This window comes from Mauremys mutica, chromosome 3 (genome assembly GCF_020497125.1).
Source record: "Mauremys mutica isolate MM-2020 ecotype Southern chromosome 3, ASM2049712v1, whole genome shotgun sequence".
Taxonomy (NCBI): Eukaryota; Metazoa; Chordata; order Testudines; family Geoemydidae; genus Mauremys; species Mauremys mutica.
Genome location: NC_059074.1, coordinates 37,832,663 through 37,855,583, shown reverse-complemented (window position 1 = coordinate 37,855,583; position 22,921 = coordinate 37,832,663). Strand labels below are relative to the sequence as shown.

The following is a 22,921-nucleotide window of genomic DNA, read 5'->3' as shown; positions in this document are numbered from 1 at the left end:
CAGTCAGGTCCACAAGGATTCAGGCACTCCTTCCTGCTCTATATAACTTCAGCAGCAAGAACAATATATGCATCACCTAATTTAACTGCAAATGGCTCTTTTTAGCATGAGTTGTCTGTTTAAAGAGAATGCACAACAGAACTCTTAACTGCATCCCAGAAGTCATGAAGCACCAGGCAGATAAGATCACAGTGGTTACCAGGAGTAGCAAATGGGAAAAGCACTACAGGAAATGAACTCTTGTCACTAATCTTAAGAGAGTGGTATATTTAGGTCAATTGTACCTGAAATCGTTTGGTGGGGTAATTGCTCTTTGGTCCAGACTCTGCTTTCTGAGCCTGTCAGGGTGCTTGTAGGTCCACTGGATTGGATTCACCAATTTTCCTCCAGATTCATTTTCTAAAAGAAAAAAAACAACAACACTCCACTAAAAGGCAGCAAGCTTAAAAAAAAACAAGAGATAATCTCGTGTGTTTTTTTATCTTTTAAACTAAAGTTTATAATAAATACACGTTAGAATACATTTTTAATATAGATAACTGATTTCTGCAGACAATTTACTGGAATAAAAATGGTCTAAACATTTATTCAATTATTCAAGCCTTTTATTGTGCCCCGTAATGACCATCTGGTAAAATTAAAGATGTAAGGTGACTTTTGTAATATTTTACTGCTTTAACTGATCAGTTAGTAACCAGTACAAAAATTAAAATATTGGATTTAAATCCTATAATGCATTTGAGGTTTTAAATCTTGGAGAGTCCTTTATCTGAAAAAGTGTTAATTGCTTATTGTACTGTTAATTATACATGTGTTGCACTTAGAACAGTGTGATAAATTCAGTTTTATAAAATCAAATCTAATAATGTCATAAGCCAGATTCTACCTTTTACACAAGTTACTTGGATTCACACTGGTACCAGAAATCAGACTCAAACACTGTTGTTTTTAGAGTTTTCTTAGTATCACTATAATATTCTGTTTTGACAATATAACTCTAGTAATCTTTTTCACATTAAAGATTTATTGTTAATAGGACTAATTTTAAGATAAGAAAATACCTTCTCTAGCATATGTTCAGTATGTGTTCGGCTATAATGCAGATATAGTGTCATGTTTGAAGCGATTATTCATTGTTTGGCATTACTGTCTCCTGTAATTAAAGAAAAACTCATGATATAATGAAATATTGCTGAAGATTAAAAACTTACTCATTTTGCTTAAAAAAAACCCAAAGCAAGGAGAAGGAATTAGAAACTGTATTGAAAGCTACAGTAGGTGCATCAGTTGTTTCAGCTATTGTTTCTTGTGTAGGGCTCCAAATTCAAAGATACTCATTAAATTGAGTATATGGCAATAACAGACGAAGTGTTAATGGGGCAGCAGTGGAGTGTGTCAGGAAAATGAAGAGACCCTAAGGGGCTCACCATGCTGTTTATGATCAGCTAAATTCAGCAGCATTACCATAAATCCTCTAAAAGATACTGTACTAGACTTCTTATATATTCCTTCTCAGTCAAGGTAATATTCGAAGAGCTTAAAAGCTGGGACTTAAACTAAGATAAAATACTCTTTCATAAACAAAACAGGTTGCATATAAAATATAGTAAAAACAAGCTTTGGTATTTCCCTGTTGGTGGGGGGAGTTGCAAAAATAACAACAGAAGACTCATAGTGCTTTAAAAATGAGGAATATATATAAATGGAAAGGTTCTGCCGTTTCACTCAGGGGAAAGTCCTATTCACAAAAGAGTCAGCATTTACTTCATAAGTGCAATTACATTTTTAAAGGCCTGATCCCACAAATAATCAGTCAGATAAGTAGCTCAATTGAATATTCGGCATTACTCGTGAGAGCAAGGACTATTTATGAGATCCCTAAAGTCTTGACTCACAGGATATTTTTAAAACGTCATTTTGGGGTAGAAAATTAACCCGAGCATTTAGCTATATTTTGTTAAAAAATAAAAATACTGTTAATTTCAACATTTTTGTTTACTGCATTAAGAAAAAGAGGTTTAAAATCTCTTACATATAACAATGCCTTGATGACGACCTGACTCAGCCTTTACACATTCACCTTAGTGAAAGTCTTCTCTTAAGTTTAATGTACACAGGATTCAGCCTAATATGGCTTTTTTTTTTTAACTGATGTGGTGCTATGCTGAGAATGACAATACCATGCCATATGAGTCAATTATATTCTCAACTCATGGTAAAAAATATATTTATACAATAAATGCAGTATTGAAACTCGGTGAAATGGCTTGTATTGTCTACTTTTTTATTTTTGTTTATATAGGAAATGCATATTTATCATTTACAACTTCTGATCAGGCGTTACAGAGTTTATGCTGTGAATTAATTTCCCTTTTTGTCGTGCCTCCACTTCAGCACCAAAGCTAGAGACTGTAACCATAGCAGTGTAAAGGCAACCCCCCTATGACATCCATTATTCATTACTACTGACAACTCAAGCAGAAAGCAGACAGCTAAACTTTGACTTCTGCAGCAAAATTTAACATATGAGTATTCACTTTCTCTCTTTCACTCTCAGTATCCCTCATAAGCAAAAACTGATCCCAAAAGGGTTTTCTTTCCATTACAAATATAAATAATCATTCACATGATCAATAAAACAGAATTCACTGCTTGCTTTTAAAAACAAAACCCCTTTTTTTCCTTTTTCTTAAAATATTGCCTAATTTTCAAAGGCACTAAGCTCTCATGACTGCTGCTTAAGTCACTAACATCTTTGAAAATCAAACCATAGTTTAAATTTAGTTTTCATGAAGCTAAGGGGCTCATAACACTGACTTTTGTGTACTTGGCCACACATTTTCAAGCCTTATCTCTAAGTGACTATCTATAATCGCATGTGCAGTTGCTTTAACTGTGTGTGCAGAGCAAGTATTTCCCTGCGGAAATAATTATTCGAGTACATGCCTAGATGCCAGCTTGGTGAACACTCATACAAGTGTAGGTGGGCAATTGTGCATGGCAATTTTGAAAACTTGGCACATACATTTTTAATGCTTTCTGATCCTGAACTGAACACTCATTCCAGTGACCTAAACGCAATTTAAATTAGTTCTGCAGAGGTAGAAACAGAGGTTTCTCGTGTAAAAGTAAGAGTAGAATGTGTCCTATAGTGCAGTGACCATCTATACTGTCTACCTCCTAAGAAAGGCATGTTTAAGGCTAGACTAAGTGACTTGGCCTCTGAGATGTGATAACCTAAGTATGGTGAAAACACTGGGACTTGATATCTATTGTTACAAGCAAGAGATTTATTTTTTTAAATAGTGGCACAAGCCCCAGGGCTCAATGTGCCTTGAAAACCTCCCTTGAAAGAGCCACATCCTGATTAATGCTGATGAGCTGCAATTCCCACTGAAGTCAATAGGAGCTGCAGGTTTCATTACTCATCAAGAGAAGGAAGGAAGGAAGGAAGGAAGGAAACAAAGCAACAAACAGAATATGTTCAGTAGCACACAGATCTCATGTGGATCCCTGCTATACCTGAGTGGGTTGTGTGCCTCCTTTCAGTGTAGACAAGTCACTCGGCTATAGTGGTTACTTGGATTGTTTATTGTAGTAATTTTCATTTGCTTAATATTTATTGTGAGGAAAGGTGAAATAATTGAAACCATTTCCAATAAGATAAAGTAATTAAAAAGAACCAATAGGTTTAATACTAATATGCACACGGTATTTGTGATTACAAGTAGGCTTTAGAAGAGGACAGTTTATGTACATTTACAGATACCAAAATCCAAACTCTTTGATTACTCAGCCACTGCCTGAATCAAAACACAGTGGCCAATCCTACTCTTGCTGACATCAGTGACTGCCAGTTACTTCAGCAGACACAGGATCAAGCCCAGAGATTTCACTTCTGGAAACAAACATAAGGATACTTTACATAAGAAGTGACAAGGAGTCAGATGCCTTATTGTTCAGTCAGAATGTGATGGACTGAATCCATTTGCAAAACAGAGTATTTATTTAGAGTAGAAACAGTAACTTCCACTGAATTGCTGGGGTCCTACCCACCCACAGAAGCAATACACTTCTAGCTGTGGATGACTATAAATGCTGGTGAGCCTTTACATTGCAGCTTATCTACCTTTTACCATCAATAAATAGTGCTACTGCCAATCCTACTTTTGAGGCAAATCTAGGCCTCAGCCTCACACAGCACAACACAGAAAGAGGACAATTAAAATGGGCAATCTGAAATGGGAGGAATTAACACAAGGAATGCCCTTTTTCTGAGAAAGGTGACATCCAATGCTGACATTCAGTGCCCTCTGAAATTCTGAGACTGTCAACATTAAAGGCAGACAGTGCATCAGCATCCTTGCACTGAAGGGCGTGTTTTCTTGATGTCAAGCTTAGCTTAGGTATGATTAATGGTTCAAAGAATCAGTCGCTGCCAAACAAGGATTTAAAATTAATGAGGAAACAATGTAACTGGCACTGAAGGGAGTTTTGGGGAAGGTTGCATGTATTTCTCAACGTAGGGGCACAATCTTGCCTTTCTGAACGCGAGGCATGCTGGCAACATGGCTCAGGGGATTGCTCTGAAGCACTACTTGCTGCTGCTCCAAATGAGCAGCAAACTCTGCCACTAGCACAAGCACCTAATGCCAAAGGTAGCATGCCTGAAGGACAATCAGCGGTATGGCATTATCCTGCAGTGGGCTGACCATAGTACCTGTGGAGTGTTGCCAGGTAGGCTCCCACCTGGCGTTCAAAGGAGCACAATGTCCATATTCTGCTCTGCTCTTGCATGAGTGCACTGGGAGCAGTGGAGAGACAGGTTCACTGCATTCTAACCCACCCACACAATGCGGGCCAAAATTTTACCCTATATCTTGAAATCTAACATCCTGCGACACTGCTCTTTATGCCAGGGAAATGCTTTTAAAGGTAAAAGCTCTTGGTTTTAGAAGCGTTTTAAAAGTTAAAAAAAAATAATTCCAAGGTTCAGATTCACATCTTCAGTGCAGCATTGCACAAAGAGCCAAAGCAGAAGAAAACAAGGCAGAGTACTCAAAGGGAGATACCAATGATTCTCCCTTCGGGACAGACAGCTGTCTTCTGTGTCAGCCTAGATGGTACAATGAAGGGATCTTCAGAAAATGCTGGTAGACTGATAGAAATTCACACAAAAACACACCAATAAACTGTTTACCAGAGTGTTAGGACATATCATTTTATAGTTCTACATTAACAATTTTAGCTCAAGTATTTTATTGAGAGTGCATGTGGCCAGTGGGCATGCATTGCTGATGCCACTAAAAGGTGCCAGATTTTGGTTATAGCAATTTATACTCTGTGTGTACTGTACAAGCTAAATTCTGTCCTTGGATAAAAATGCAGGGCTCCTTCTTACTTCCATGTGCCCTTGTATGTTTATCCAAGGCAGAGTGTTATCTTTATAATTACAGTTAGATTTTATACATGAACTGCTGGAACTCCCATAATGAGTTATTTAACAGCCATGTACTCTTTTAAGCTAAATTAACAACTCAGCTACGGTACCATGAAACGAATGGCATACCACCAAAAACAATAGACTTTCCTAAGCATCAGCGTTATCCTCAGTACAATACTAACATAACGGAAAACATGGTTTCTGCTCCAGGAAACTTACACTCTGCCACAGACAATAGACCAAATAAATAGACAAATATTTATTACTAGGGCCCTACCAAACTCGCAGTCCATTCTGGTCAATTTCACAGTCATAGGATTTTAAAAATCATAAATTTCATGGAGTCAGATATTTAAATCTGAAATTTCACAGTATTGTAACTGAGGGGGTCCTGACCCAAAACAGGGTAATGGGAGGCAATACCATGCCAGGCCACCCTTATTTCTGCACTGCTGCTGGCAGCAGCACTGCCTTCAGAGCTGGGCTCCCAACCAGCAGCCGTGGAGCTTCCTGCAGCCGGGGAAGGTTCTCAGAGAGGGTGTAACCTGGCCTCGGGAGCAGCCCGGGCAGGAGAAGAGGAAGTCTGTCCCTCTCCAGCCCATTCAGGACTAGCAGTGGAACCTGGTGCACAGTAGGAGTCCCCAGCTGGGGCACCCTCATTTCTGCCCCTCCCCGGTGCCAGACCCAGTGCTTGGTAGTTAAAGAGGCACTGAGGCTGGCTGTGTGTGGAGGAGGTGACCACAGTAACTCCTGATTAGTCACCCACCTGTAAGGCCAGCCCACCCTCCCACAAATTGATGACCCCCCATACAATGCCACCCTCACTCCTGTGCTGCTGCTGGCGGCGACGCTGCCTTCAGAGCTGGGTTCCCAAACCCCCAACTCTCTGAAATCTGGTCTCCCTTACACAACAGCCACATTTCACAGGGGAGATCAGATTTCACAGTCCATGATGCCGTGAATTTGGTTGGGCCCAATATAGGACTTATTATTGTGCATATTTTTAAAAGCACACACCACCATGCTATCTGTGCACTATTATGCCTCTGATATATTTGATTCACACTGTTAAGGTCTAAACATCAATGGTGCTTTTTTTATATTTATATGTGCATAGAGAAAGTTAACATCAACCATTCTGTAATGTGCAACCCAGTTTCATAGGACAATAGTGTTTTTGTTTTGTTTTGTTTTTTTAAATAGGCTACCCTATTGAAATGCGGTTTGTGTTTTACTGCTGCCAGAACATCACAGGGAAGAAAAGGGATATGTTAGTGGTGGTGATCCCTAGATACCTAGCTGTCACTCACCTTTTTCTGGTTACAAGTTACTGCAGTCCTTGACCAAGAGAAACTGCCATACCACACTTAATTCTGATGGGAATGCACTTTGAAAATGTAATATAGTACAAGACTATTTTACATGAATATACAGTATGTTAAGGTTCCCAGTGCTAACAGGCAAACAACATGCTACTAAATTAAATGCAGAAATAGTCAATATTAGGGTTTTCTGAAAATGTTCTGGATCTCATCTCCTTTAGTAGGGTTGTTCTACACATGGAAACCCTTGACTTGGTGAGATCTTCACCCCAACTCTGGCCCCTTTACACTGCTTAAAGAGCTTTAAAAGCCCGAGCTTTAGCTAGGGGAGGATTCCTCTTGCTTAGGACTATGGTAGAGATCAGTAAGGATGCCCTGCAAAAACCCCCACTCAAGCCCTCACACACAGGGCATGCTGGGGGAAGGTCTGCATTCCTGCAAACTTCAGTGTAGTGCTACAGCTCACACAGCAGCCCAGTGAGACTGCCATGAGTTCCACAGGCCCTCAGGGCTTAGTTACACTGAGGTCCTCTCCACCCTTGGATCAGGAGGGCACAAAGATGACAAAGACATTTTGGCCCCACTTCCCTGGGCTACAAGCTCTTAGAGGCATAGCAAAGAAGCTCACCCTTTATCTCCAACTCTGGAGAGTTTTACATTGCATTGTCCCAGAAGAGCACAGCTGAATCAGAATTCTTAACGAATAGGTTGCCTGTGCTGTAACCAGGCCCCAAAGCATTAAGAGTCTTGATGATGGCCAGAATCTTGAATCGAAGTGAAATGAGTCTTTATGATGAACAACTAATAGCAAGAGATACTTCTAATAGGCTCCATGCTGCTCCCATTGAAGTCAATGGCAATTGGCAAAATTCCCATTCGATTGGATTGGGAGCAGGACAGCACCCATAAACTCAGGTAAAATGCTTTTAAAAGTCTCCTCTTTTGCAGATTGTAAATTAGCACCATTGTCAGTAGTTTAGATTGATCTTCTTCCTGTTGCTGATTATCATAGAATCATAGAACTTAAGATCAGAAGGGACCATTATGATCATCTAGTCTGACCTCCCGCAAAATGCAGGCCACAAAAGCTGACCCACCCACTCCTGGAATAATTCTCTCCCTTGACTCAGCTGTTGCAGTCCCCAAATCCTGGTTTAAAGACTTCAAGTAGCAGGTAATCCTCCAGCAAGCGACCCCTGCCCCATGCTGCGGAGGAAGGCGAAAAACCTCCAGGGCCACTGCCAACCTACCCTGGAGGAAAATTCCTTCCCGACCCCAAATATGGCGATCAGCTGAACCCCGAGCATGCGGGCAAGACTCTCCAGCCAGACACTCGGGAAAAAGACTTTCAATATCCCAACATTGACCCTCGGTACTAATTACCAGTGGCGGCACGTTATTGACCTATTGACTAAATAGTGTTATCCTATCAAACCATTCCCTCCATAAACTTATCAAGCTTAAACTTAAAGCCAGAGAGGTCCTTCGCCCCCACTGTTTCCCTCGGTAGGCTGTTCCAGAATTTCACTCCCCTGATGGTTAGAAACCTTCGTCTAATTTCAAGCCTAAACTTCCCGACTGCCAATTTATATCCATTTGTTCTCGTGTCCACATTAGTACTGAGCTGAAATAATTCCTCTCCCTCCCTGGTATTTATCCCTCTGATATATTTAAAGAGAGCAATCATATCTCCTCTTATCCTTCTTTTGGTTAAGGAAAACAAACCGAGCTCCTCAAGTCTCTTTTCATACGACAGGCTTTCCATTCCTCGGATCATTCTAATGGCCCTTCTTTGTACCCGTTCCAGTTTGAATTCATCCTTCTTAAACATGGGAGACCAAAACTGCACACAGTACTCCAAATGAGGTCTCACCAACGCCTTGTATAACGGGACTAGCACCTCCTTATCTCTACTAGAAATACCTCGCCTAACGCATCCCAAGACCGCATTAGCTTTTTTAACGGCCACATCACATTGCCGACTCATAGTCATCCTGCGATCAACCAGGACTCCGAGGTCCTTCTCCTCTTCCGTTACTTCCAACTGGTGCGTCCCCAGCTTATAACTAAAATTCCTGTTAGTCATCCCTAAATGCATAACCTTACACTTCTCACTATTGAATTTCATCCTGTTACTAATACTCCAGTTTACAAGGTCATCCAAATCTCCCTGGAGGATATCCCGATCCTTCTCCGAATTGGCAATACCTCCCAACTTCGTGTCATCCGCAAACTTTATCAGCCCACTCCTACTTTTGGTTCCGAGGTCAGTGATAAATAGATTGAATAAGATCGGACCCAAAACCGAACCTTGAGGAACTCCACTGGTAACCTCCCTCCAACCCGACAGATCACCTTTCAATACGACCCGCTGCAGTCTCCCCTTTAACCAGTTCCTTATCCACCTCTGGATTTTCATTTCAATCCCCATCTTTTCCAATTTAACCAGTAATTCTTCATGCGGTACCGTATCAAACGCCTTACTGAAATCAAGATATATTAGATCCACCGCATTTCCCTTGTCTAAAAAGTCTGTTACTTTTTATTGGAAGTGATATACAGATCTAAGCCTGAAATGAAGCAAAGCCAGCCTCCTCCCCACCCTCCCAGACAATTTTAACAATGTTAAATAGGACCTCTGATTTTGGCTGTGAATTTAAAATATTCAGCATTATTACTGAAGCAAAGAATATTTATTCCAGAAGCCCAAAGGATGCTGTTGCTTAAAATTTTCCAGTTGCTAATCAATAACCCCAACAGAAAAATTTAATCATCCAACAGTATAGGATAGCTCAATAATACAAAACACAAAGAAGGAAATGCTCCTTATTTTCCATGATTAAGAAGCTTCAGGGAATATTAGCAGCTAAATGCACAGACTTTTCACTTGCCAGACAGCTGTATAAAAATATGTCTGAGTCACAGCGGCTATGGATCTTCAAGTGCAAAGTGGGTGACAGAGTCTAAATAGACAGCGATTGAAAAAGAACAGCAGGATTGTGTAAATGTTGTATTTGCATCATTCACAACAGTTGGACCAGCAGAAACAACAGTCTACAGGTAGTTCTCCAAGGGCTATCGTGTCAAGTGAATGATGAGGAGAACCAGGGACTCAGGTACCAAGAATGTGAGATAGATAGAAAGACTAGCAGATGGGAAGGAAAAGGCAGAAGGGGTGGGGTGAAAGGGTGGGGAAGATTATACATATCATGACATGTATTACATATAATATAAATCCCTAACATACAATTCATATTTACCACAACTTTTGACACAGCTTTCAATGGAGAGCTAAGAGCTTGGTACTTCTTGATAAGATATTTAAGTATTTTCTGTTCTGCTTCCTTAAGGAGCTCTGTATTATAATACCTAAAATATATTTCAATTCTACACTATACAAGTCTTAATGTGGGGGTTTTTAAAAAGTGTTTCTATTTAAAACAAAAAAAGTAATAACATGTGCTATACATTCTACAAAATGAAACACTGCAGAAAGGTTGAGAAAATAAATTAGTTTAAAAAAGCAAAGCCATCACTAGGTCTCATGAAAACAGCAGTAGATCTTTAAACAGTAACATCTGAAAAGACATTTGAGGAAATGAGAAGCAAATTTCCTCCTTTATTTTGCTGATATCCAGGCGAAACAGAAAAAAACGAGAAAAAAGTATGACAAAAATGTAGCCTTAATTAACTTAAATAACTCCTCTTAATCACAAAATTTTGCTCAGAAAAGATTGCTACCATAAGGTAAAACAGGTTGCAGGCTGCAGTCCTTTATGTAAAAGCAAATGTCAAAAGAAAAGCTCTGATATTTGGTTGTAGGCTCCCACTTTTCACATAGGCATTTCCTAAATCCATGTTTGATGAGCTTCCCCAGCTATAAATTCTGTAAATTCCCTCTGGAGCAGTACAGAGTGTGCTTCATGAAAATGTCATCTGCCAGTGCTGCAATTACTCACACTCCAGCAATCATGTGCACAATGCAGAATGGGTCGAATTCAGGTGAGAACGAGAACCAGCAATCAAGCCTCTGGAATTGAGAACAAAGCCATTTTCTTTCATTTGCCATCAACACAACCATCAAGGCCTTAATTACAAGGCAAGTGTCAAGCCTGGCTGCTGAAAGGCTTATTATTATACAGCTCAGCTTCAAATCAGTTTTGTATTGATGAACTGCAAAAATGAGGAAGCCAGTTTAGCCCCACGAGAAAAAAAACAGGGACTAAATGATTAGATGATTGGCAGGGAAAAACAGAGACATTTAAAATATATATATTAGATGTTGGGGGTTGGGGGGGACACGACAAAACACCTGAAATCTATAAATACATTTCCCAATATAACAGAAAATCTGTGTAGTCCAAGATTTAAAGTACATTTGCTTTTATTGATATCATTGTAGAACTCACAAAATGCACTGCAGAAAGGCTCCCATTCTGTCTTAGGGTGATGGAATATTTTCCTATGATTATTCTCAGACTCAGTCTTATATTTAACTGTATGTGTTTATTAGACAGACAGATAGACACTCTCTCTCACACACACACAGAGGTAAGATTAGGTATATCCACATGCCCCTGCACAATTCTCCTACTAGCACTAGATTAGTCCCCATCTTTATGAGATAATTGAACACTAAAACAGAAGTTCCAAAAATACCCCTTACATTTTCTAAGCAAAAGGCATGGTCTATGGAGACTGAACTGAAATATCAGCGATCAGCTACAGAGTAGTTTAAAAAAAATCAAAAGTCCTACTTTTCACTGCTTTCTATAACAATAATTTTCGCCATGATACATAACATACTATTACAGCAAGGTCTGATTTTTGGAACAGCTGCGTATGCAGCATTAGACTAACCACTGGATCCCATTCTGATCTTTTGGGTATTTCCGCCCAAGCCTTGACTTATTCTGTGCATGTCCTATGTGACTGGGGGAATATGTGCTCAGCCTAGTGGTCTGCCCTTTTGATATCTAAGATGAATGGCCACATTAGCAGCAAGTAAGAAAGCATTTAGGTCAGCGAACATTTTACTATCAATGTTATGTATCAATCTGGTGGAAACACGTTTTACCTAATATGGTGACAGTCTAAAATCCTTATTCTGATCCCTGCATTGCGTTGATATCCATCAGATGAATCTGTTATATATTTTTATTTCTTGCAGCCATCTCACCACTTTGTGCAAGTTGAAGATTAAGTGGCCCATGTTCCAGCAGGATATTAAAGTGTTTGAAATCAACAACATGGGAAGACATAGATCAAAACAAAAAGTTATGAGGTGATGATGTTGATAGTCAAATGATAATTTTGTTGCTTTATATATTGTAATGTGGTGGTCTGATCTGAATCATGTACTGTACATACGTATTACCTACTGCAAAACTTCATACAAAATCAAACGTTCAAAAGTTGGGAAATCAACGAATTATGTTACCCATTGACAATAGCCCAAGATATTTCAAGAAAAGACAAAAGAATAAGAATTCAATAGCATTATTATAAAATTACATTTTAAAAGTGAAGGGGGGATTTTTTTCAAAAAACAAAAGGGCAATTGGGCTCCTAGGACCGATTTTTAAAGGTTTTTAGGTGCCTACTAATGTAGATGGCTGCCTAGTGCAATGGTCCCCAAACTGTAGGGAGCAACCCCTAGGAGAGCACAGAGGGATGCTGGGAGGACCAGGGGAGGGGCACGGGCCAGCCACACTCCACCCACTGCTCTGCTGCAGCCCCAGCTCCTGGATGAGGCTCCACTCCCGATCCCGACCTTGGCCCCCAACTGTGGCCCCCGATCCCAGCCCCACCCCCAGCCACGGCTCCGCTCCTGGCCTTGGACCTAGCCCTAGTCCAGCCCTCAGCCTCGGCTCCACTCCTGACAGCAGACTTTCCACCAGCTGCAGCCCCACCTCACCCCCCTTACCGGTCTCTGTGCCACACCCTAGAGCCACAGCCCCACTTCTGGCCCTGACTCCTGTGGTGGTGCATGGACAGCAGTAAGGCGGGGCGCAACGGTGAAAAGTTTGGGGACCACTGGTCTAGTGGGATTTTCAGATGCCCCTAAATGCCAAATGTCCATTAATTTCAATAAGAGTTAGTCACCTATGTGTTTTCAGAAATCCCACTAGGCATCTGTGGATACTTAAAATACTTAAAATCCTGGCCCCTACTGAAATTCAATGAGAGTTGGGTATCTACCTCCACTGTCTAGCGCCCATCAACCCTTAACCAGTGGGTGGGGCTACTCAGGGAGACCAGGGGTTTAAAAAAGCCCACTCCTAAGTGATCAGAGGAGCTAGTGAGCAGGAGCAGCTAACAAGGGAGTTTGCGAGAGAATTTAGAGAGGAAATGGGGGTGGGGGTGGGCTAGATACATCTGAAGAACGATAATTAAGTGTAAGGAAATTAACACCCCCTGATTAAAAAAAACAATAAAAGAAAGAGCAGCAGGAGTAAAAAGAGAACGCAGGCAGAATTCCAGCAACAGAGTGGGGGCTACCCACTTTATTGCACTGAATGCAGCAAGTACAATTACATGCCTTATGGGTGGGTGGCATATGTGTGCATTCAGTGCAAGGAGTTCCTGGCCCTCAGAGTCCGTGTACTTTGAAGACCAGAGTGGCTGAATTGGAGGATCTAAGGGGACAAGAATTTCTGGGACACAGCAGAGTAGTCCTATCCCAAGTCTGACAGCCTCCTATGCTGATGATAAAGATGAAAGTCTCAGGGAAGGAGAACATCCAGCTGCAGCTGAGGGAAACAATTCCATAGTTGGGACCGTCCTTCCAGGTGATGTCATGGTATCCTCTCACACTGAGGATAGCTCTATGGGGAAGGGAACTCCAGTTATTAAGAAGAGACAGGTAATAGTTATGGGGTATTTGATCATTAGAAACATAGACAGCTGGGTTTGCGATGACCAAGACAACTGCATGGTGACTTGCCTGATGTGTGTGAAGGTTGCAGATCTTTCGAGACATCAAAACAGATTTATATGTAGTATTAGGGAGGAGCCGGTAGTCATGGTACATGTAGGTACCAATGACATAGGGAAGGATAGGGGAGAGAAGTCCAGGATCTCTAAGGTAGCATTTTCTGAAATGCTTCCAGTTCCACACACTGGGCCAGTTAGACAGGCAGAACTGCAGGGTCTTATTGCATGGATGAGACGATGGTGTAGGGAGGAGGGGTTTAGATTTATTAGGAACTGGGGAACCTTTTGGGAAAGGGGAAGCCTATACAGGAAGGATGGACTCCACCTAAACCAAAATGGAACCAGATTGCTGGCACTGAACGTTAAAAAGGTCGTAGAGCAGTTTAAAAAAAAAAAAGGCTAGGGGAAAGTCGACAGGTGCAGAGGAACACGTGGTTCAGACAGAGACATCCCTTGGGGGAGCTCTATTAACGAAGATGCTCTATGACTAGTAAGGAGGAGAGGATGGAAGATAATAAAATATGGGTAGGATGTGATGAGAAACAGTTAAATGAAGAAGAGCCCTATTCAATTAAATCCCATACTGGAAGACAGCTAAAAAAGTGACAATTTTAAGTGCCTATACACAAATACTAGAAATCTAAATACTAAGATGGTTGAGCTTGGGTGTATTAAATGGGGATATTGATATAATAGGCATCACAGAAACTTGGTGGAATGAGATAATCAGTGGGACTTGGTAATACCAGGGTACAAAATACATCAGAAGGGCAGAATAGGTCATTCTGATGAGGAAGTGGCACTGTATATGAGAGAAAGCAGAGTCAAATGAACTAAAAATCTTAAGTAAACCAAACTGTACCATAGAATCTCTATGGATAGTAATTCCATGTTTGAATAATAAGAATATACCAGTAGAGATGTACTACCGACCACCTGACCAGGATGATAGTGAAATGCCCAGGGAGATTCAAGAGACTATAATAATAAAAAACTCAATAATAATAATGGGAGATTTCAACTAACCCCATACTGACTGTGTACATTTCACCTCAGCACGGGATGCAGAGATAACATTTCTTGATACCTTAAATGCTGGTCCTGGAACCCACAACAGGAGAGGCAATTCTTGTTTTAGTCCTAAGTGGAGCACAGGATCTGGTCCAAGAGGGGAATATAGCTGAATCACTTGGTAATAGTGACCATAATATAATTAAATTTAACATCCCTCTGGCAGGGAAAACACAACAGCAACCCAACATAAGAGCATTTAATTTCAGAAAGGGGAATTACACAAAAATGAGAAAATTAGTTCAACAGAAATTAAAAGGTATAGTGCCAAAAGTGAAATCCCTGCAAGCTGCATGGAAACTTTTTAAAGACACAATCATAGAGGCTCAATTTAAATATATACCACAAATTAAAAAAAATAGAGGACCAAAAAAGTGCCACTGTGGCTAAACAACAAAGTAAAGAAAGCAGTCAGAGGCAAAAAGGAATCCTTTAAAAAGTGGAAGTTAAATCCTATTGAGGAAAATACAAAGGAGCATAAACTATGGCAAAGGAAGTATAAAATATAATTAGGAAGACCAAAAAAGAAATTTGAAGAATAGCTAGCCAAAGACTCAAAAAGTAATAGCAAAAAAAAATTTAAGTACATCAGAAGCAGGAAGCCTGCTAAACAACCAGTTGGGCCACTGGATGATCAAGATGTTAAAGGAGCACTCAAGGTCGATAAGGTCATTGCGGAGAAACTACATGAATTCTTTGCATCAGTCTTCATGGCTGAGTATGTGAGGGAGCTTCCCAAACCTGAGCCGTTCTTTTTAGGTGACAAATCTGAGGAACTGTCCCAGACTGAGGTGTCAGTAGAAGAGGTTTTGGAACAAACTGATAGAGCCTTGCGTGGATACAAATTTATACCTGTGGATGCAGATATCCGCAGAACCACAGGGCTCTTCCGGGAACCGCAGTGGTGAAAGGAGCAGAAAATGGAGCCACCACTTCTGGAGCCAGCACCCCGTACCAGCAGCTCCTCTAGCATGGCTGTACTGCCCCAAGCCCCGCCCACTAGGGTGGGCACCAGCCTCACCGGGAGCTCTCTCTGGTTGTCAGCTTGTGTTCAAGCAGCACACATGCCCTCAGACAGGGGATGCAGACAGCTGCATGGACGGGTCAGGGGCAGCATAGATGAACATGATTTGTTGGGGAAGAGTCAATATGTTTTTTGTAAATGGCAATCATGTCTCACCAATCTACTAGAATTCTTTGAGGGTGGTCAACAAGCATGTGCACAAGTGTGATTCAGTGGATATAGTGTACTTAGATTTTCAGAAAGCCTTTGACAAGGTGCCTCAACAAAGGCTCTTAAGCAAAGTAAGCAATCATGGGATAAGAAGAATAAGAAGGAAGGTCCTCTCATGGATCAGTAGCTGGTTAAAATATGGGAGACAAAGGGTAGGAATAAATGGTTAGTTTTCAGAATGGAGAGAGGTAAATAGTGATGTCCCCCAGGGGTCTGTACCGAGACCAGTCCCATTCAACATATTCATAAATGATCTGGAAAAAGGGGTGAAGACTGGGCAAGTAAATGGCAGATTAAATTTAGTTCTGATAACTGCAAAGTAATGCACACTGGAAAACATAATCCCAACTATGCATACAAAATGATGGGATCTAAATTAGCTGCTACCATTCAAGAAAGAGATCTTGGACTCATTGTGGATAGTTCTCTGAAAACATCCATCCTGTGTGCAGCCGTCTAAAAAGCTAACAGAATGTTGGGAATCATTAGGAAAAGGATAGATAATATGACAGAAAATATATTGCTTCCATATAAATCCATGGTATGCCCATATCTTGAATACTGCATGCAAATCTGGTCATCGCATCTCAAAAAAGATACATTAGAATTGGAAAAGGTACAGAGAATGGCAACAAAAATGATTAGGGGTATGGAAAAACTTCCATATGAGGAGAGATTAAAAAGACTGGGACCTTTCAGCTTGGAAAAGAGATGACTAGGGGGAGATATAATAGAGATCTATAAAATCTTGACTGGTGTGGAGAAAGTAAATAGGGAATTGTTATTTACTCCTTCTCATAACAACAAGGACTAGTGGTCACCAAATGAAATTCATAGGCTTCAGGTTTAAAAACAAACAAAAGGAAGTATTTTTTCACACAATGCACAATCTCTGGGACTCTTTGCCAAGACCATAACAAGGTTAAAAAAAGAACTAGATAAGTTCATGGAAGTTAGGTACAATGGGTATTAGCCAGGATAGACAGGGATGCAAAACCATGCTATGAAGTGTCCCTAGTAGGGTGATCAGACGTCCCGATATTATTGGGACAGTCCCGATTTTAGGGGACTTGTCCCGCGTCCCGACCTTACATCGGTCGGGACGCACTTTGTCCCGATATCGGGACCGTCTGGCTAGAACCGTCTGCAAGCTGCCACCGGCGCTGCTGGCTCACCTCCCTGGGGCAGCTCCCGGCGCGCGCGCCCCCCGGCAGGAGCCTGCAGTGCAGCCCCAGGCAGGCGAGGAGGTCTCCGCCGCGTGCTGCGGGGGCGGGGCTTGCAGGCGCCGGCAGCAGCAGGGCCAGCTCCATGGTTTTGCCACCCCAAGCGGCAGGAGAGGGGGAAAAAAAAAAAAAAAGCCGCGACCGCGATCGGCGGCAGCTCCACCGCGCCGCTTTCTTCCCCCACCCCCGCCCCGCCTTCCCTCCTCGACCCGACCTGACCCGCAACCCTAGGAGCCAGAGGGACCTGCCTGCCGGATGCTTCCCGGGAGCCACTCCAGGTAAGCACCCGCTGTGACTCACCTTGCTCCTTGGCAGGTCCCTCGAGGGGAGGGAGGGGCTCTGCATGCTGCTGGTGCCTGCAAGCCCCGCTCCGCGGCTCCAGCAGCTCCCATTGTCGCCTTTCCTGGCCAATGGGAGCCACAGCCACGGAGCTCGTGCTTGTGGCGGGTGCAGCATGTGGAGAGTCTGCAGACTCCATTTGCCGCTCTCACCCTAGGAGCCAGACACCTCCCAGCAGGGCTGGTGAGTGCAGCCAGGGAAGGGGGCAGGGTGTGATGGTGAGTGTCTGGGAGGTGTGTGTGGGGATGCTGGGCTGTGAGGGTGTGGAGGGCGCTGGGCAGTGGGGGAGGTTTGTGTGTTTTGGGGTGCTAGGCAGTGGGGGCCTGTTGGGGTGCTGGGAAGTGGGGGAGATCTGTGTGTGTCACTGGGCAGGGGGGATCTGTGTGGGGCATTGTGTAGTTGTGGTGGTGGGGCTGTGGGGAAGGGCACAGGGAGGGAGGGAGGGGAAATCTGTATGTATTGGGAAACTAGCAAGTGGGGGTGTTCTGTGTGGGGTGCTGGGCAGCTGTGGTGGGGCTATGGGTGGGGGGGTGCTGGGTAAGGGTGGTGGTGTGCACAACACTGTGCATTTGTTGTGGGGGAGCTCTGGGCATAGTGGGTTCAGGGGGTGCAAGACATAATGGATCCAGGGGGCACTGGGCAAGGGAGCTGTGTGGCGCAGCATGGGCCCACCGCCAACAGGAAGGGGCATGCTGGTAGCACAGGGCCAGCCGGACCAGTGTGTCTCTGGCCACGCCATGCATGCCCCATTTCCCCTGGCCGGCCCTGCCCTTCCTGCTGCTCACCTCCTCAACTGAAGGCGGGGGTAGGGAATGCAGGCGTGGGTCCCGGCAGTGCTTACTTGAGGTGGCTCCCAGGAAACGGCCGGCAGGTCCCTGAGGTAAGTGTCAGAGGCTGCATCCTCCTCCACAGCAGAGTGTGTGCAGACCGGTCCACCTTGCTCATGGCAGAGCTAAGGAAAGGAGACACCTGCCTCTGCACATGCTGATTCTACGCAGGGCAGGCTGGGGCTGAGAACTGCTAAGCTGCTGCCCAGTTCACTTACCCACATTAGCAAGCAGGGATTGCACCTGGCAGCGTACATCTGCTTGATGTACAATCGGGACGCCATTTGTCCCGATATTCAGGTAAAATTTTACATTTGGTAGTGAAATAGAAAATTAGTTGATTGGGAATGTCCCATTAAACCCGATTGTGATCGGTTATCTACTGGCAATTTTGGTTTTTCAGGTTGTTTTCCGGTGTAACACAAATTTACAGTAGGAATATGTAGTTTACAGTTCTGAACCACAGTGCATACCGTAGGACAAACTACAGTGAGCACGTAATAACACGTAAGAAGCACAGAGACTGCTCAGTTCTTTTCAGTGGCTAGCTATCTAGCTAACGGTCTTCAGCCGAAAACCCCACCTGAAATGGCAATGGCAAGGGAGGAGCGAACTACCAAAAAACAAAAAAGACAGTGCAGATACAGGACAGAATGGGAAGCCACTTACACCTGGATTCAGAAATCCTATGAGTGTGATGCAAAAGCCTTTTGTAAAGCATGTAGGAATGAATTTAGCATTTGCCATGGTGGTGAGTCTGATGTTAAGCATCATGCTGAATCAAAAAATCATGGACAAAACACCCAGACTCACAAGAGCAATACCCTGGTCTCACATTTTTTCAGCAAGCCAAATGAATCCTTCAATAACAAGGTTATCGCTACTGAGCTAACTCAAGTTTACCACACAGTAGTCCATCAACACTCCTATCGCTCATGTGACTGTGAACTTAAACTGGCGCCTACCTTGTATCCAGATTCAACGATTGCGAAGCACGTCAGCTGTGGCCGGACTAAAGCGGAGGCATTGATCAAAAATGTGCTGTCACCGCTCTCAACAGAATTTTTAAAAAAAAAGACCTCAGCAAACCAGATGGTCCCTATTTCTCAGTTGCCACAGATGCATCTAACAAGGGCAATGTGAAAACTTTCCCCTTATCACTGAGATACTGGACACCTGAACATGGGGTCCAAGATAAACTGTTAGACTTCTATGAGCAAAGTGAAGAGACTGCAGAGGCAATAAGCACCACATTACTTGAAAAACTTGCGACACACAAACTAGACCTAAACAAAGTGTCTTCCTACTGTGCTGATAATGCAAACGTGAATTATGGAAAGCAACAATCCGTGTACCAGAATTTAAAAAAACAAAATGAAAATATCTTGCCAGCAAACTGCCCTGCCCATGTTGTGCACAACGCCGTGAAACATGCTAGCAATACCCTACAAGTTGAAATTGAGACTCTGGTGATTAAGATGTTCAATCATTTCAGCAGTTCCGCTAAGAGAGTAGCAGCATTGAAGGATATGTTTGACTTTGTGGATATGGAGTATGCCACTTTACTGCGCCATGTTCCGACGCGCTGGTTGAGTCTTTTCCCAGCTGTAAACAGGCTTGTAAATATGTGGCAGGCTGTTAAGTGCTACTTTGTTTCTCTGGGCAGTGAGAAGTGCCCAAAATTTCTATGGATGCTGTTCTCAGACAGGGAAAATGGTGAACAAGGTGAGGGGCATAGCAAAGTTGAGGTTCATCTGTTTTTCCTCCAGAATGTCCTGAAAATCTTCAATGATACTGTGCTCTGTTTGGAAAATGAGAGTATGACAGCATGTGAAGTGTATGCCATAATGAATACTCTGAGAATTAAACTTCAGCAACGGAAAAATGACATATTCTTTGGCTCCAAAGTTGAAAGTGCATTAACTGAGATGCTGCCTGTCACTGCTGCATGTCTCCAGAAAGACTTCATGAAATTTTACGATGTGTCGATCCTATATTTGGAGAAATGGTTTGATTTTTCAACAACTGGCTACTTGTTCAATACTTTGAACATCAAAGTTAATAGGGTATTCGAATACAAGGATCTGTCTGCGGCCGTGACAGCTGTAAACCTTCAGAAAACAGTGGATCTTGATCAGCTCTATGATGAATACTGTATCATCAAAGACATCAACTCCAAGTTGGAGCCTGGAAACTTTTCAGTTGGGGAACTCTGGTCTCAAGTGCTGAGAAACAAGGACAGTAGCACTGAATTCCTGAACATGGCAAAGCTGGTGTCATACGTGCTCAGTATACCCGTAAGCAATGCATACTCAGAGCGTGTATTTTCAATCATGAAAGGTGCATGGACTGATGTCCGGAATCGAAGCAGCATAGACTTGGTGCGGTGTGAAACCCTTGTCAAAATGAATTTCCGGATGAGTTGCAAGGACTTCTACAGCTTTGTGATTGCCAAGAAGCAAGTCATGACTATGGCAAAGTCATCCAAGAAGTACTAGACTTCTGGCATATCTGAGAGGTCTGCAAATTGGGAAGTTGATTTATTGACTGAATAAAAAACCCGGCCCTTTACCCCTGTTGTTTGTTTAGTGTACAAATAAATCTGTATGTTTAAATATGTATTATGACTAAGTCTATAATTTAGACTCACTGATTCCAGACCTGTGTGATGTAGTTTGCTTCAGCTGTCAGTGGCTGAAGCTGGGGCTGAAGGCAGGACTGGGGGCCTCCCCTCTATGACTGCGGCTGGAGCCAGAGCTAGAACCGGGACCCTTTGCTCCCCTGCCCTGCAACTGGATCTGACTTTGCAACCAGGATTCTGTGCCCCTGTCCTGCAGCTTCAGCCGGGGGCTGGAGCTGGAACCCTGGCCCCATGGCTTCTACTGGGGGGCTGGAGCTGGGCCATGAGTCCTTGCCATGTGGCTTGTGGTGTGGGCTGCAGCAGGGGCTGTACAACCCCTCTCACAGCTTCCTAGGGATGTGTGCCCCCTCTCATGGCTCTGGTCGGGGCTGTGCACCTGTGTTTATCGTCATTGTCTCCCCCCCCCCCCGCTCGCCCAATGTGTCCTGATATTTCACTCTTGCGATCTGGTCACCCTAGTCCCTAGCCTCTGTTTGTCATACGGTGTGAATGGGCAACAGGGATGGATCACTTGATGATTACCAGTTCTTTTCATTCCTTCTGAAGCACCTGGCATTGGCCATAGTCAGAAGACAGGATACTAGGCTAGATGGATCGTTGGTCTGACTCAGTATGGCCATTCTTATATTCTTATCTTCCAATTTATGCCTTTCAAATTGTCCCCCTATTTGGATATTGCACAACACTTCTGGCAGAGCTGATTTAGCCATTTGTGATTAATACTAATATATATTGCCTTTCTTTCAAGGATTTCATACAAAACTACTCAAGATAGTTAAGTCCCAGGCAGACTGAGAAGAACTACAAAAGAATCTCTCAAAACTAGGTGACTGGGCAACAAAGTGGCAGATGAAATTCAATATTGATAAATTCAAAGAAATGCATATTGGAAAACATAATACCAATTATACATATAAAATGATGCGGTCTAAATTAGCTGTTATCACGCAAGAAAGAGATCTTGGAGTCATTGTGGATCGTTCTCTGAAAACATCCACTCAATGTGCAGCAGCAATCAAAAAAGCAAACAGAATGTTGGGCATCATTAAGAAAGGGAAAGATAATAAGACAGAAAATATATTGCCTCTATATAAATCCATGGTACACCCACGTCTTGAATACTGCGTGCGGATGCGGTCGTCCCATCTCAAAAAAGATATATTGGAATTGGAAAAGATTCAGAAAAGGGCAACAAAATGATTAGGGGTATAGAACAGCTTTCGTATGAGGAGAGATTAATAAGACTGGGACTTTTCAGCTTGGAAAAGATACGACTAAGGAGGGATATGATTGAGGTCTATAAAATTATGACTGTTGTGGAGAAAGTAAATAAGGAATTGTTATATACTCCTCATAACACAAGAACTAGGGGTCATCACATGAAATTAATAGGCAGCAGGTTTAAAACAAAGAAAGGAAGTATTTCTTCACGCAATGCAGTCAGCCTGTGGAACTCTTTGCCAGAGGATGTTGTGAAGGTCAAAGACTATAACAGGATTCAAAAAAGAACTAGATAAATTCATGGAGGATAGATTCATCAATGGCTATTAGCCAGGATGGGCAGGGATGGTGTCCCTAGCCTCCGTTTGCCAGAAGCTGGGAATGAGTGACAGAAAATGGATCAGTTGGTGATTACCTGTTCTGTTCATTCCCATTGGGGCACCTAGCATTGGCCATTGTCAGAAGACAGGATACTGGGCTAGATGGACCTTTGGTCTGAGCCAGTATGGTCGATCTTACATAAGGATTTCAGAAGTCCACTGAGGTGATTTTGATCAGTTCCGATTCCTTTCGCTCAAAATGTAGATTCCCTCTTCCAATCTCTCCCCCCTCTAGCCTCTTTAGGAGATTAAATTGTGAGGTTCAGTAACATATACATTCATAT

At 42.7% G+C, this 22,921-nt stretch overlaps 1 protein-coding gene across 1 annotated transcript in view; it reads right to left on the bottom strand.

Annotated features, from left to right (window-relative positions):
• Positions 1–22,921, bottom strand: part of MYT1L (myelin transcription factor 1 like) — a 367,912-nt gene that overhangs the window by 265,696 nt on the left and 79,295 nt on the right. The window contains exons 3-4 of the mRNA XM_045010646.1: positions 1,062–1,153; positions 285–399 (exon numbers count right to left, since the gene is read on the bottom strand). The gene's annotated coding sequence lies outside the window, so the exon portion shown is untranslated. The remainder of the gene's footprint in view (positions 1–284; positions 400–1,061; positions 1,154–22,921) is intronic.